The 16,444-nt window shown below is 42.5% G+C and overlaps 1 protein-coding gene and 1 long non-coding RNA gene across 3 annotated transcripts in view; both read left to right on the forward strand.

Annotated features, from left to right (window-relative positions):
* Positions 1-16,444, forward strand: part of LOC143412345 (uncharacterized) — a 140,755-nt gene that overhangs the window by 26,274 nt on the left and 98,037 nt on the right. The window lies entirely within an intron of this gene.
* LOC106676125 (uncharacterized) lies at positions 5,914-16,322 on the forward strand. Of its 2 annotated transcripts, XR_013100217.1 has the most exons (5): positions 5,914-6,436; positions 9,059-9,134; positions 9,345-10,613; positions 14,364-14,721; positions 15,541-16,322. It is a non-coding gene; the product is annotated as an uncharacterized LOC106676125 (long non-coding RNA). The 2 variants fall into 2 exon arrangements; XR_001342207.4 differs by lacking the exon at positions 15,541-16,322 and having other exon boundaries at positions 14,364-15,534.

Below are 16,444 nucleotides of genomic sequence, written 5' to 3' on the forward strand. Positions count from 1 at the left end.
CTTGGTCTCTTGTGTTCTGGGGGCCTCTGGATGTCTGGAGTCTTGATCTCCTCCATACCTGCTTCATGTCCTGGAGGACGGGGCTGTTGCTCCCCCACACCCTCTAGCAGATCATTACATGAAGGAACCTTTTAAATACGAGCGCGTCCATGCTCACAGGTGTACACACGGGGACTCACACACACAAACTACACCCTTTTTGGCTCCTACCTCAAACCACACTGTGCGCTGTCGATCTTACGTGCTGCACAATAATGTTTAATATTTAGTATTTACTGTTACACTCCCATAGATCATCGTGATGTTGTTTTTTTATGTTGCTCGTTTTGTTCTTTCTTCTGCTTGTTTTCTCTTTTTTCTTTTTCAACAGGTGATCCAGGAGATTGATATATGTATTTTTTTGTCTGCTTATTTTGTTTCTATTTTGTTTTTTGCCCTTTATCCCCGTCCCTCTTCCCCGTTGTTTTTCTTTCCCTCTTTCTTTCTCCCCTTTCTTTTCCCCAGTCAAGTCTGTCCCGTATTAAACAAGTAAAAATAAAATAAAATGAACAATAAAAGGTGAATCAAATACACCATTACTGGGATGGTCCATTTAGTAAAGTAAATCCGTTGGGCATCTTTCTTCGCCTTTAGACAATAATTCTGATGGCAAAAGAGCCAAACGGGACAGGCAAAAAAAAAAAGAAAAAGAAGAAGGATCTAAAACTTGGAGATATAGTCATTATAATGGATTCTTCTGCACCATGTGTTTCCTGGCCACTTGGAAGAGTTCTGGAAACCATTCATGACAAAAATGGACTTGTACAATCTGTACTTTTAAAAACAAAAACTAACATTCTTGAAAGACCTGTAACTAAACTTTACCTGTTACATTAGACATTGGTATAAAAGTGTATTTAAATGCTCTGTTTGCTTTTGGTTATTTATGTGACTTTATATGTCTAAAGTAGACTGTGTGAGTGGCTCCTTATTTTCTTTGTGATTAGAATTGCCATGTCTGACAGCCATTACAATTAGTGGTTGGGGCGTAGGAGCCATTTTTGGGTTAATAACATATGTGGCCACCAGAGGTCACCTTTTTCTGTTTTGGTATGGTTTGTTCATGTAAAGGTATTTAAGGTAGACACACTTAGTCGGCATCAGGTGTGTCCTTAATTGTAAGAAGGCAAACAGTTTGTGACCGGCAGTGTTGGGTAAGTTACTTTAAAAAAGTAATTAATTACTAATTACTTAGTCAGTACTCTACAGTACGCAGAGGTAGCATCTCTTCCACAATGTTGCCTGCAATCATTTTTTTAAGCTCACCTTCAGACGTTTTCTGTGCTGCTGAAGTAAAATCCAGCTTTGCCTGCTTAGCAGGAGTTGCCATGGTGTTATCCATGGATGATGAACAAGAAGTGTTCGTCTATGCTCTCATGTCATGCGCTTCATTAGATTACTCATGCTATTAACAGCTGCTGATAGTTTTTTCTCGCCAAGACATATAGCTTACATATTACTGTAATATTCTTGTCTGCTTGTTTCAGAAAAGTGAAGAGACGGGAATATGTCCATTTCATAAAACAGCCACTCGCTTCAGCCGAGTCCGACATCGTCCGCTTTAGAATACAACTATGCAGCAAACTGGTGCGAAATGACACGCACCTACACTACAGCGATGTTAAAGCGGCAGAGTTTACTTCTATGTTTAGAAGACAAATTATTGAAATTAAATAACAATATTCAGCGAGTTTAATTATTTTACAATGTAACGCAAGTACATTGAACAGTAATTAGTTACTCTATTTTTTCAGTGGAAAAGTAATTTAATTACAGTAACGCGTTACTTAGTAACGCATTACACCCAACACTGGTGACCGCTGCGCTGTTATGTTAAGATGATATTGGAATAAAGACCAAAAAGGAAGAGATAAGTACTGCTGGAGCTATTGGACTGTTTAATTAATTCATGCATACCAGGGACGTCACCCCCGTTAACGACCACCTCAGTGGCTTCAAGCGTAGGCTTTGCCTCTACAATTATTCCTGTTAAATATTAAACTCCACTGAGACAGCTGGTGACACAAATCTGAAGGCTAGACTGTCCCAGTTTCCAGCCTCGCATTTCCAGCCTTCTCAGTCTTCGAAGGATCCTGCCCACATAGACCGCGAAGGCTGGTTCCTCTGAACAATGCGGCTTATGTTTTGGGATACACAATTCATAGCGCGGCGGTGGGTGTGGATAATTTTTCCGCAAAATGCGGCAGAAGGGAGCGGCCGAAGAGTGAACTTCGCATTTATTCATGTGCAAATGTTTAATAATGAAGAACATTAAAACATTACTGTTGGCCACATGTGAGCAAAGTTATGAGACATTAGTGATGTTTGTGCTAGAGATGGCACGATACTACTTTTTTATGTCCGATACTAATATCTTAAATTTGGATATCTGCCGATACAGATATGAATCCGATGTAGTGTGTCTTTTAATTAATAAAATAGTTTTTTAATATCTTGGTGCATTTTGTATAAGTTCATACTCAAGTTTAAATAAACAACAACACTAAAGCTATTCTGTTATACCTGTATGTAAAAAATACACTGCACCCAAAATATTTCATAGTTCAGCAACAGTGATCAATCTAATAAACTTAAACCTGCTCCATCTGTTGGGTCTGTCTAGCACAGGCCCACCGCTGGAACGAGACAATTTAACTACACAGCAAAAGCACCGAACACCAAGTAAGCAAAGTTCTTTGTGTTACTCATGCATGAGGGAGACCGGAGCCAGATGTCGTTCCGCCCACTTGACCTCTGTCAGACTCTCAGCCAGGTTCCCCATAGCACTAATTTTATTGTGGTTAGATGAATATGCATAGGTTCATCAACATATGACGTCTACATACACACAAAGAGTACCTTGCCCTTTGCGTTGTGCAAGTGTGTGTGTGTGTGTGTGTGTGTGTGTGTGTGTGTGGGGGGGGGGGGTCAGTTATAGTGTGACCCCATAAACGACTTTCCCTAAACCTGCTGGCCTGGAAGTCCAGCAGTTCATCTAAAATACCAGGGACGTCACCCCCGTTAACGACCACCTCAGTGGCTTCAAGCGTAGGCTTTGCCTCTACAATTATTCCTGTTAAATATTAAACTCCACTGAGACAGCTGGTGACACAAATCTGAAGGCTAGACTGTCCCAGTTTCCAGCCTCGCATTTCCAGCCTTCTCAGTCTTCGAAGGATCCTGCCCACATAGACCGCGAAGGCTGGTTCCTCTGAACAATGCGGCTTATGTTTTGGGATACACAATTCATAGCGCGGCGGTGGGTGTGGATAATTTTTCCGCAAAATGCGGCAGAAGGGAGCGGCCGAAGAGTGAACTTCGCATTTATTCATGTGCAAATGTTTAATAATGAAGAACATTAAAACATTACTGTTGGCCACATGTGAGCAAAGTTATGAGACATTAGTGATGTTTGTGCTAGAGATGGCACGATACTACTTTTTTATGTCCGATACTAATATCTTAAATTTGGATATCTGCCGATACAGATATGAATCCGATGTAGTGTGTCTTTTAATTAATAAAATAGTTTTTTAATATCTTGGTGCATTTTGTATAAGTTCATACTCAAGTTTAAATAAACAACAACACTAAAGCTATTCTGTTATACCTGTATGTAAAAAATACACTGCACCCAAAATATTTCATAGTTCAGCAACAGTGATCAATCTAATAAACTTAAACCTGCTCCATCTGTTGGGTCTGTCTAGCACAGGCCCACCGCTGGAACGAGACAATTTAACTACACAGCAAAAGCACCGAACACCAAGTAAGCAAAGTTCTTTGTGTTACTCATGCATGAGGGAGACCGGAGCCAGATGTCGTTCCGCCCACTTGACCTCTGTCAGACTCTCAGCCAGGTTCCCCATAGCACTAATTTTATTGTGGTTAGATGAATATGCATAGGTTCATCAACATATGACGTCTACATACACACAAAGAGTACCTTGCCCTTTGCGTTGTGCAAGTGTGTGTGTGTGTGTGTGTGTGTGTGTGTGTGTGTGGGGGGGGGGGGGGGGGGGGGGGGGTCAGTTATAGTGTGACCCCATAAACGACTTCCCTAAACCTGCTGGCCTGGAAGTCCAGCAGTTCATCTAAAAACCATGGCATTAATTATACAACTATAAGCATACAATCAGTAGATATTTCTAAGCATAAATGACAATCAACAATACAAATCTAACACCATCCTTCCTATTCTGGTACGAATAGGGTTGCAAACTCCAAGCAAAAGAAAGAAAATAGGGAACCAGCCCCCACCCTCCACCTCGTGATGCTTAATCAATGTAATCAACTTTAATTTGATGCAGTGTGAAAAAAATGCACATAAATAAATTATTTTTGAACGATAATTAAATAGATTCAGCATCTTTCTTCAACAGAATTGCAGACTGCACAGATGGTACCTTCCCAAAGGAAATAGTACTATAACTTACTAGGGTATATTAGACTTAACAGTTACTATTTACAGTATTGGACTTCTATACATTTTACATCAGATTAAAACTTTGGGTGTAAGATTTAGATAATTATTTATTAAAAGCTAGACATTTTAAAACAGAATAAAAAAGAAAATTATGCCTTTGTGCCCCCCTTTTCCCTGTTAATGCCCTATCGGCCCCCCTGGCTAAGCTTACCAGCCGTCAGTTACGTAGAAAAAGATCCTGGTCTAGAAAGTAATATTAAATAAATTCTAACAACAGCTTATCAAGCTTAAACGTGCTGCTGTTGTTCAGCCGCTGGTTTCCTCTTTCTGGCGCAAAGTGGGCCAAAAACAAAGATAGAAGGACTCGCGACAGAAAAGCCGAAAAGCTGATCATTGATCAGTTTCACGATGGAATTAGCAGCAGGAGAGGGAGGGAGAAGAGGCACTTGCTCCATACATCAGTTGTTAAGCTTAACACGGGAATGCTTTACAAACATTCAGAGATGAACTTACTCACTTGCTTTACTTCTCTCTGGGATAACTTCCTCGGAGATGAAATGCCGCATTGCTAGCGAGGCCACAAATACACACAGCCGCTCTGTCACGAGAGCACACTGCTGTGTGGCCGGCATAGTGTACAGGAACATCTGTGCCGAGTATAACCTGGAAGTCCCGAGGTCAAAATGAGAGATGCCCCCAAGGGTGGTGGAGAGTGACCGAGCTAAGATCCTGTGGGACTTCCAGATACAGACGGACAAAATGGTGGTGGCTAACCAACCGGACATAGTGGTGGTAGACAAACATTAGAAGACGGCCGTAGTGATCGATGTAGCGGTTCCAAATGACAGCAATATCAGGAAGAAGGAACACGAGAAGCTGGAGAAATACCAAGGGCTCAGAGAAGAGCTCGAGAGGATGTGGAGGGTGAAGGTAACAGTGGTCCCCGTGGTAATCGGAGCACTAGGTGCGGTGACTCCCAAGCTAGGCGAGTGGCTCCAGCAGATCCTGGGAATAACATCGGAGATCTCTGTCCAGAAGAGCGCAGTCCTGGGAACAGCTAAGATACTGCAGGACCCTCAAGCTCCCAGGCCTAGAGGACCCGATATATATATATGTATAATTGTTATTTACTAACTAATCTTGAAATGACTGTTCAGTACAGAAATAAAGCCCAACAATCATGTTTTTACAGTCTCGTGGTCTCAGCCTCAGATACTCAACTAATCAAAGTGATGTCATGACAAAAATGAATGACAAACAAAAAAAAATTTCTCCTTCATTTCTGTCAAACAAAGCTGTATCATCATCATAGTATCATGGTTGCTAGGCAACCTGAACGGCCCGACGAAGGCTAGACCGTCCCATTTCACAAGCCTCTCACTTCCGCGCACCGTACGTAGTACACGTAGTGCGCGTATTTCAAGCGTACGGTCTCTTAATTGGGATACAGCCATTGATACGGAGAGACTAGTGTAAGGCTGTTCCAATTCTCAGCACCGCTCTTCTCTTTTCCTGTGTCCTTAGCAATTCTCCTTCCCATGATGACGTTTTCAACGAGGCCCAGGAAAAGAACCGAGGAAAAGGAAAGAGGAGGTACTTTTGGAAAACACCCCACCTACTCACGATGTGTAGCGCAGTCACGTGACCACACAGTAACAAACCACAGCAGAGTCGGAAGAGTGGGGCGGAGCAAATGTGTGCAGGACGGGAGTCGAGCAGAGAGAGCTGCTTTGTCATGAAACGGGAGTAAAGTAGTGAACTTAGAGGAGAGAAACAAACTAAAGCATCGATCATAAACCACTACCAACGTCCTGATCGATATCTGCATCGATCTGCCCACCCTTGTCTCCTGGATCGTAGCTGCGATCAGCGTGAACCACGTGGGTCTCTGCTCCCTGATCTGTTTCCTGTGTTTGGAAAGAGTTGCAGCTTCATCGCGGAGTTTCTCTCGGTTTGTGGGCTCATCTAAAGGTAAGCACCGAGCTAACTTTACTGTGAGTTCAGTTCATGTTGAGTTTAGCTCCTGAATGAGGTCTTCTGCTGCTCTCCTCGGTGTCTGTTCACAGTTTATTGTGAACACGTTGAGAGAAGAGTGAGAGAGTGTTTGGAGAAAAACACCAACTAATCATTAGCTCAGCATGCTGGGAGAAGTTGGAGCAGAAAAGGCTTTTCATTGTCCCTGCAGCTGTTTTTCTGCCTGCACCAAACCTCTACAGCCTCATTTCTATTTGAAGTGATAACAGGAAGTCAGAGCGATCTGCTGCAGTATCAGGGTCACAATAAACTTTATTGTCCAGCTGTATGGGCTCAAAATGTGGTCATAAATATTTTGTACTTGTAAAAAAGATTTGTATGTGTAAAAAAGATTTGTGTGTGGACTTAGGGAAAAAAAACCCTCCAAGTTACAAGTACGGATTTTGACCCTATTTTTCTTCCTTTCATCTGATTGGTCAATGTCATGTCAATCACAAATGTAACAATCCAATCAGAGAACAGATGGGTTTGGCTGTCGGAGGGGCGCTTTTTTGAACTGCAGGTCCTTGAAGGGTGATACAGTTTGAAGCTGGAGGATCGCTATATAAATATCGATAGCAGCTAGGTCCCCTAACTTTCAGTAGCTGTTGAAAGGAAAAAGTTGTGGTATGTCAGTGGTTAGAAATACCATTATTACTTTAGGATTAGTTTAACACAAAGTCAGGGCTGACCCGGGACCATTGCTGCTCACATCGGACGCAGGATGTGCTGCTAATGCTAACTGCTAACTAAAAGCAAAGGATCCAGAATTTGTTACGCTGGCTGCTGGGCTCTGTGGGTTTTTGCAGCAGCTCTACCTGTACTAGATGCACCTGCTCCTTGTCTTTTCTATCTCTGACTTTATGTCCTCTACAAGAGTTTGTTTTTTTTGCTGGTTCTTCAAATGTTCAATAAAAACATGTATGCTAATTCATAACGAAGAAAGCTTTGTAATGAAGACTGTCATTTCCAAAACACTGCCCGCCCCCAACCCGCGGTCCGCAGCGCTGTTGAAAAGGCTGTGGAAGTCCCTGTATTAAACACGTAGACCTGTGACACAAAAATCACCAAACTCGGACGACCACAGACTGTTTTCCTTCGTGGTGATGAAGGAAAACGCTGGGTTGGCATGTAAAAGGGCATTTATTCCCTTCAAAGACCTGCAGTTCAAAAAAAGCGCCCCTCGACAGCCAAACCCATCTGTTCTCTGATTGGATTGTTACATTTGTGATTGACATGGCATTGACCAATCAGATGAAAGGAAGAAAAATAGGGTCAAAATCCGTACTTGTAACTTGCAGGGTTTTTTTTCTAAGTCCACACACAAATCTTTTTTACACACACAAATCTTTTTTACGCACACACAAATCTTTTTTACACACACAAATCTTTTTTACAAGTACAAAATATTTATGACCACATTTTGAGCCCATACAGCTGCTGTGGATGAACACATGAGAGGAAGTGAACTCCTACAAAGTCTCATTTTAATGAGTCTGGCTGCTGTAAAGTGATGCACAGGAAGATGTTAACAAAACTAATGAAACAGAGATGAAAGTTCATATTTGAAAGCGCTGTGAATTAAAATATAATGTGGTGGTTAATGTGCAGCTCTTGGTGAGTTGGGAGAAGAAGAATGTTTTTAATCCTGTTGGGTATTGTTAGGATTTAAATATATATATTCTTAGCTGTGAACCAGAGCTGGTCATTATTCTAACTCACCCTGGTGTGTGATGCTGTGCAGCTTCCTCACAGAAGCTGATGTCACAGCATCTCTATAATAATCCAAATTGTTGTTAACAATCCTGAAAACCTGCCAGTCGGTGCAGTCCAGACACACCTGCAGATTCTCCACAGCCTCATCAGTCCACTGCTTCAGTGTCTTTACAAAAGCTTAAGACAGTTTCAGTTTGTGCCTGTTTGCAGGGATCAAGTGAACCGTGACATGGTCTGAGAATCTTGATGTAGTGTCAGATGATGACCCTCTTACTATCAGCTCACCTTCTGTTTTGTAGAGTATTTTTCTTTTCCCTTTTTTAAAATAAAATCTATGAGGTTCAAATGAAGCACCAAACTTCTTTTACTCAATCAGTGGAGGTTCATTAGTGCCTTTTCTCACCACTGTTTTTAACTAGAGGCTGTTACGAAATAAATATATATCCTTAGTCCTTATTTTCTGATTATATGGTTTTTTGTGCTTTGTAATAAAGTCTGTGAGAAAGAACGAGGTTAGAGGGTGACAGGTTGCCTAGCAACAGAGGCTTCAGTAAGGGGACGTTAAGAAACAAGAAGTATAGAGCTGCTGCACCATATTAATAAAACACAGGAAACTAGATGGAAAAAGCGTGTGTTAGTGTGACAGGCCTCCGTTTCCGGAAATGTAAAATGAATATCTTTATTTTTTTTTTAGCTTGACTACTCTGAGTCCAGTCTTTCTCTGTCGCCAAAAGAATTCAAAAGAACGGAATTTAATAAGGCTGACACATTGACTGAAGACATTTAGTTTGAGTGGATTTGAGCTTTCCATCTCAGCTTCGTTTGGTCAAGGATGAAATACATATAAATATATTTTTGTTCCAGCTGATCATCAGGAGGAGACGAGCCATTTAGACTCAGCTCAGCCACTACAGAGGAAACAATGACTTCAACCCAAAAGGTGAGCAAGAATATCTGTTATTGAACCTGTGTGCAGGTTACAACTCTCATTGTAGCTCATAATTGTAATGTCATACTATCACTAGAAGGTGGTGGTAACACACCTACAATGTGATTGTTGACATCTTTGATTCCACTAATGGAGTCAGTTTCAGTTTGTTCCACGACTGCATTTCACTCACTGCCTCTGTTTGTATCTCTGTCACTGCAGGACCAACACGGAGCGAGAAGTCAGCGCTCTCAGGAGGCCGACAAACCTCACAGAAGAAAGGGGCAGAAAAAATACAGCTGTGACGAGTGTGGGAAGAATTTTACCCACGCTGGAAGCTTAAAAACACACCAACTCATCCACAGTGGCGTTAAAGCATACATCTGTGACTTGTGTGGAAAATCTTTTACCTGGGCTGGAAGCTTAAAAACACACCAACTCATCCACAGTGGCGTTAAAGCATACATCTGTGACTTGTGTGGAAAATCTTTTACCTGGGCTGGAAGCTTAAAAACACACCAACTCATCCACAGTGGCGTTAAAGCATACATCTGTGACTTGTGTGGAAAATCTTTTACCCAGGCTGGAAGCTTAAAAACACACCAACTCATCCACAGTGGCGTTAAAGCTTACACCTGTGACTTGTGTGGAAAATCTTTTACCCAGGCTGGACGTTTAAAAAGACACCAACTCATCCACAGTGGAGTTAAAGCATACACCTGTGACTTGTGTGGAAAATCTTTTACCCAGGCTGGAAGCTTAAAAAGACACCAACTCAGCCACAGTGGAGTTAAAGCATACACCTGTGACTTGTGTGGAAAATCTTTTACCTCGGCTGGAAGCTTAAAAAGACACCAACTCATCCACAGTGGAGTTAAAGCATACACCTGTGACTTTTGTGGAAAATCTTTTACCCAGGCTGTTAACTTACAGACACACCAACTCATCCACAGTGGCTTTAAAGCATACACCTGTGACTTGTGTGGAAAGTCTTTTACCCAGGCTGTTAGTTTAAAAAGACACCAACTCATCCACAGTGGAGTTAAAGCATACACCTGTGACTTGTGTGGAAAATCTTTTACCCTGGCTGGAAGCTTACGATCACACCAACTCATCCACAGTGGAGTTAAAGCATACCGCTGTGATCAGTGTGGCAGAGCTTTTACCCACAGTGGCCTCTTACAGCGTCATCAAGTTATCCACTCTGGATTTAAGGCGTACAGCTGCCACATATGTGGAAAAACCTTCCACTTGCTAGGCAGCCTAAATATTCACCTCCGCATTCACACTGGAAATGACGTTTACTGCTGTGATCAGTGTGGGAAACCGTTTGTGAGATATAAAGACTTAGAACGCCACATGCTTACCCACACTGTGGGGAGACCTTATAAATGTGACCTGTGTGAGAAGACTTTTAAAGCGCCACGTTACCTTAAAATCCACCAACAGATCCACACCAGAAAGAAACTCTGCAAGTGCAGTTACTGTGAGGTATGTATGTATATTATTATCTTCTTATTTAAGACTGACTGTTTGGACCAACTCTTCTCATTAAATTGTGTTCGCATGTTAATAATTCTACTGGACTCAATGGCATCTACTGGAATTTTGAAAATGTCAGTAAAGAACATAATAAGTCATCAAACTAAAAACCATGATTACTGTAACTTTGCATCCATATTTGAGGATTTGCAGTTGCACTTTCATTCAAATATAATAAACACAATGGTGGAGAGGGAAACAAAGAGAAACTGGCTTCTTTTTCCACTATAACTATGTTCACAGGCCGTTCTAGTGTTTATCTGTCTTACACAGATAAACACAGATATCTGTCTTAAAATGTGTTCAATGTGCTGCCCATTGTGTTGGATTGTCAATGCAACCCTCTTCTCCCACTCTTCGCACACTGATAGCAACACCGCAGGAGAAATGCCAGCACAGGCATCCAGTATCCGTAGTTTCAGGTGCTGCACATCTCGTATCTTCACACCATAGATAATTGCCTTCAGATGACCCCAAACATAAAAGTCTAAGGGGGTCAGATTGGGAGACCTTGGGGGCCATTCAACTGGCCCACGACAACCAATCCACTTTCCAGGAAACTGTTCATCTAGTGATGCTCGGACCTGGCACCCATAATGTGGTGGTGCACCATCTTGCTGGAAAAACTCAGGGAACGTGCCAGCTTCAGTGCATAAAGAGGGAAACACATCATCATGTAGCAATTTCAAATATCCAGTGGCCTTGAGGTTTCCATTGATGAAGAATGGACCCACTATCGTTGTGCCCCATATACCGTGTTGGGAAGGTTACTTTTAAAATGTATTCCATTACAGATTACAGAATACATGCCCCAAAATGTATTCTGTAACGTATTCCGTTACGTTACTCAATGAGAGTAAAGTATTCTGAATACTTTGGATTGCTTAATATATTATCATGCTTTTTACAACTATGTGAATGTACTATTGCTGTGTGATTTATTACTGTTACTGAAGGTCTGCGGCTCTGAACCGTAGTAAAGGGACCTTTGACTAATATGGGTTCCGTGTCGGGCTCATAGCCGAAAAATAGCTTTACTTTTTTTTTGTGGGTCAACTTTTCTTGCGAGAGACAGAGAGAGGCGTTGAAAGGCTGCTCCAACAGAGCTTATTGTTTTGGAGGAAAACACGAACAGAGTGTACATTCGAGTCTTAATAGCTTACTTGCACACAATGCACCCGACCCCTATTGCGCCTCCTGCGGGTGGTGGGCCTGCGGGAGGATAGGCCCATGTCTCCTCTTCGGGCCCCATGGACTAAGGCACGGCCACCAGACACTCGCCCTCGGGCACCCTCCCCGGGCCTGGCTCCAGGGCGGGGCCCCGGTAACCCTATCCCGGGCAGGGTAAACTGTTCCCTCGATGTTCTTTTCATAAGGGTCTTATGAATCGCTCTTTGTCTGGTCCCTCACCCAGGACCAATTTGCCATGGGAGACCCTACCGGGGGGGCAAAAGCCCCCAGACAACATATCCCCTGGGATCCCTGGGACACACAAACCCCTCCACCACGATAAGGTAGCGATTCAAGGAGGAGATTTTCCAATTGGCTAAAAATTACAGGGGAGAGGGATGCTGCTAGCTAGCCAGTCCTGTATAATATGGCCTTAAAGCGAGCAAAAAAAGGTAATTCCTGGACTTTTATGCCAATTTGGACAGAAGACTGGGGTTTTGTGCAACAGAAAGATCATGCTATATGTGCCCTTTGCCTTGAGAGTGTTGGTTGCCAGACCTCCAATGTTAAACAACAGTTTGAGATGAAAGATCAAGAAGCTTCAAGTATGAGGCAGAGAAAGTTGAATCAATTACACGTGCTGTGTCAAGATATGAGAAGCAAGCAAGTACTCTTGCACATTTTTACAGCTGCTAAACATCATGGACCATAAGTAAGTTTTCGTATTGGGCAGTGCATTGCTAAACATGGAGAGCTGTTTACAGACGGAGAATTTATTAAGGAGGCTTTTCTCTCAAGCTCAGAGATGTTATTTAATGGGCTTCCAAACAAAGATGCAATTAAAGCAAGGATTCAAGACATACCTGCATCAGCCAGAACTGTGGAATGATACATCCAGGAAATAGGTAACAATGTCAGAGCCCAACAAACAGCTGCTTTGAAAGAAGCCCAGGTGTTTAGTGTAGCTTTGGACAAAAGCGTTGATATCAGTGAGGTTCCACGTTTGGCTGTTCTGGTAAGATCCTGTGATGTGGAAGTACAAGAGGAACTCTTCTGCTTAACCCCGATGCCTGAAAAAACGTGATGTGGGGTGTGGTGAGGCGTAGTCGGCGACGCCGTGCAGGTCTGCAATCACGTCCGCCGTGTGAAAACACGCTCTAAATGATGATCTGTGGTCCCGCCGTGCCTTATTCACACCACGTGAGGGTATTGGCAAGGTTTTTAAGGAGTGTTTTGATGAGCGAGGCATTGGCATTACATTGTGCTGTGACAAATAATGATGCACCAGCCATTGCTGGAAAACACAGGGGTGCTGTTACCTTAATTGAGGAACAAGTTGGTCATCTCATCATTAAACAACACTGAATAAAAGAGTTAGAAAACCTTTGTGCCAAGATGTCAAATTCAGATCTTCATGACGCCATGGCCACAGTGGCAAAAATCGTGAACTTTATCGTTAAGCGATCTGCTTTGACACCGCCAATTCCAGTCTGTGCTCGAGGAGATGGATAGCTCATGCATAGACATCCCACTCCACTGTGCTATCAGATGGCATAGCTGTGGAAATGTTCTGGAACGATTTGTGGATTGTTTTGATGTGGTTAAAGAAAATCCTGGCAGAAAAGGTGCAAAGCCGTCCGAAGTCAGAGACGAGAATTGGGTTGAAAAACGGGACACTTCAGCGAGTTACAAAATGTGATCCCCAGATAATACAACTGGCAAATACAAAGCAGGGGCAGGGATCACATTAACCTGCAAATCCCTGAATTAAGAAAAGTCATATATGCCCAGTTTACTTTTTTCTTATCATTGTTTTACCATCTGCATTTTCTGTTGTATATTTCCTTTGCTGTTATGGTTAAATGTTATGTTATGGATAAAAAGTGTTTTTTGAAATATAGCAAATATAGTTCTATAAAGTTGTTCTGTATAGTGTGCAACTGTTGATATGCAGCATTATTAAATTTATTGTTAATGCAATTATTGCGATGACACATTGACTTTTGAGGAAATTTTAGATGCCACTCATCATCAGAAAGGTTGCCTACGCCTGCTCTACAACAAAGACCTATTGAGTCTCAGTACCAGGTCACTTTACTCTAGCATGCAAAGTGCTTTACCGTGTTGTATAAAGCACTTTGAGTGCTCAGGCAGAGTAAAAAAGTGCTTTATAAGAATCAATCCATTTTACTTGTATTTACTAACTGAACAACAGGAGGGTCATCTAACTAAAACCAATCAGTGTATCCCACCTGACCCCCTCAGAATCAGCTTACTTTTAATAGTTTGTGAGTTTTATTTAAATGTCCTCAAAGTATGGTGAGAGTCTGTCTGCAGACAGGGTACCAGTGCTTGTTGCTGTTCCTCTACATCAAAGACATTTATTGTATCCCATTAAGCTGAGTGTTATAATGAAAACAGTAAAGTGTAATTGGACATTGGCAGAGATGCTCTTTATTTCAGGCGACTTTCAGAATTAAAATGTTGAAGGAATTCCCTGACTTACACTGTCTTTGTGTCTTTGTTTAGAAGCAGAGTGACACAGATGGATCCAGTTCTCAACCCTGTCGTCGCTGTGGTGGTGGGAAAGACTTTGACTCTGCAACAGACCCTAAAAATATATCAACGTAGACACAGTGAAGACAGAACCAACTATTGCAAAGAACGTGAGAGGCTTCCCCACTCGAACTAATTTAAAAATACATGAACTCATTCACAGTGGGGTTAAAAAGCACATCTGTGACCAGTGTGGGTCATCCTTCACCTTTGCAGGTCACCTTAAAAGTCATAAACAAGTCCACACCGGAGAGAGACCATACAAGTGTAAACACTGTGACGGAAGCTTCTCACGATCGAGGCATCTTAACCTTCATGAACGTACACACATGTAAGATAATTTACCTGTGACCAGTGTGACCAGAGCTTCAGGAATCTCAGTTCATACTCCAAACACAAACGATCCCACACTGTAAATAAACGTTTTCACTGTTGCCAATGTGCAAAAACATTCACTTCATTATCTGCTCTGTGCAAACATCAGCGTGATCATGCAGGACTGAAATCAGTAAATCAAAATGAATCTGCAGAGGCAGAAAGATCCTCTTCTGGTTTCAGGGTCAGACTTAAAAACCTTGAGATCAGGCTGCACAGAGTTCAGATGGACTCCTGTAAAGAGTGTCAGCTGATGTCACACGTGGATGAAGTTATTCAGTGTTTTTATAGTTTTGTATTTTCATTGTTTTGAAGTCTTAATTTGTATTTTACTTTTTGAAATTTAGTTTAAAGCTGAACTGGGGCTATGTAATACTAATTTATTCCACAAGGTGGAGCTTTATTTGATCAGCCAAAGACCACATTCATATTTACAGTGGTGGCCTGCAAAAGACAACACATCTTTAGAAAAATTGGGGTAAAGCAGCAAAACACTGTTAGAGGTTAAAGTTTGCAGATTACTGATGTTGTTCATCAGCTCTAACACAGTGAGACCAGTCATGGCCCAGTGCTCTGGGGTTTTCTTAAATGCTGTTTAATTGTTTCTACTCTGGTTTAGTGTGATGGCCATGAGTGATGTCTCTGTCAGCAAAAAGGCTGTAACACTGTCCGTGATAAAGATGCTAAATAGAACCTTCAACCTCCCCATTGTCTTTCTTCCTTCCTGCATTCAGATGAATAAATTAGCTTTTTGTTTTCTCTTATGTCTGTAAAGGTTCTCAGTCATCCAGGTCGTCGTAGTCTAAGGAGCTTGGAAAGAAAAGCATTTGGATTTCTTTAAGTTGCTTGAAGACGTTTCACCTCTCATCCTAGAATCTTCTTCAGGTCTAAGGTCAAATGGTGGAGAGTTCCAGATTTAAGCTCTGTGGGAGCGTCCCCCCGAGAGGGACTTCCTAATGATCCTCTACCTAATCACACAAGACAAGATGTGAAAACGGGTGTAGGTAGGATACAATTTAAACAAGTAGTATAAAAGAGGTGATATTTTTGGTGACAATGCTGGTGTGAAGATTGTGCTGTTTTGATCTCAGCACTGGAGCCCCCCAGGGGTGTGTTCTGAGCCCCCTGCTGTACTCTTTGTACACATATGACTGTGTGGCCACTACCAGCTCCACCACCATCATCAAGTTTGCTGACGACACCGTCGTGGTGGGCCTGATCTCTGATAACAATGAGACGGCCTACCTGAAGGAGATTAGGAATCTGGAGAACTGGTGCCAGAGGAACAACCTCCTTCTAAACGTCAGTAAGACAAAGGAGCTGATAGTGGACTTCAGCACTAAGCAGGAGAGGAACTACCAGACCCCCGTCATCAACGAGTGCCCAGTGGAGAGAGTGGACAGCTTCAAATACCTCGGAGTTCACATCACGCAGGACCTGTCATGGTCCTGTCACATCAACACCGTGGTGAAAAAGGCCCGACAGCGTCTCTACCACCTCAGACGCTTGAGAGACTTCCAACTGCCCTCCAAGGTGCTCAGGAACTTTTACTCGTGCACCATAGAGAGCATCCTGGCGGGAAACATCTTAACCTGGTTCGGGAACAGCACCATGCAGGACAGACGAGCTCTACAGAGGGTTGTGCGGTCAGCTGAGCGCACCATCCGCTCCGAGCTCCC

The sequence above is a fragment of the Maylandia zebra genome, linkage group LG9, assembly GCF_041146795.1.
Source record: "Maylandia zebra isolate NMK-2024a linkage group LG9, Mzebra_GT3a, whole genome shotgun sequence".
NCBI lineage: Eukaryota > Metazoa > Chordata > Actinopteri > Cichliformes > Cichlidae > Maylandia > Maylandia zebra.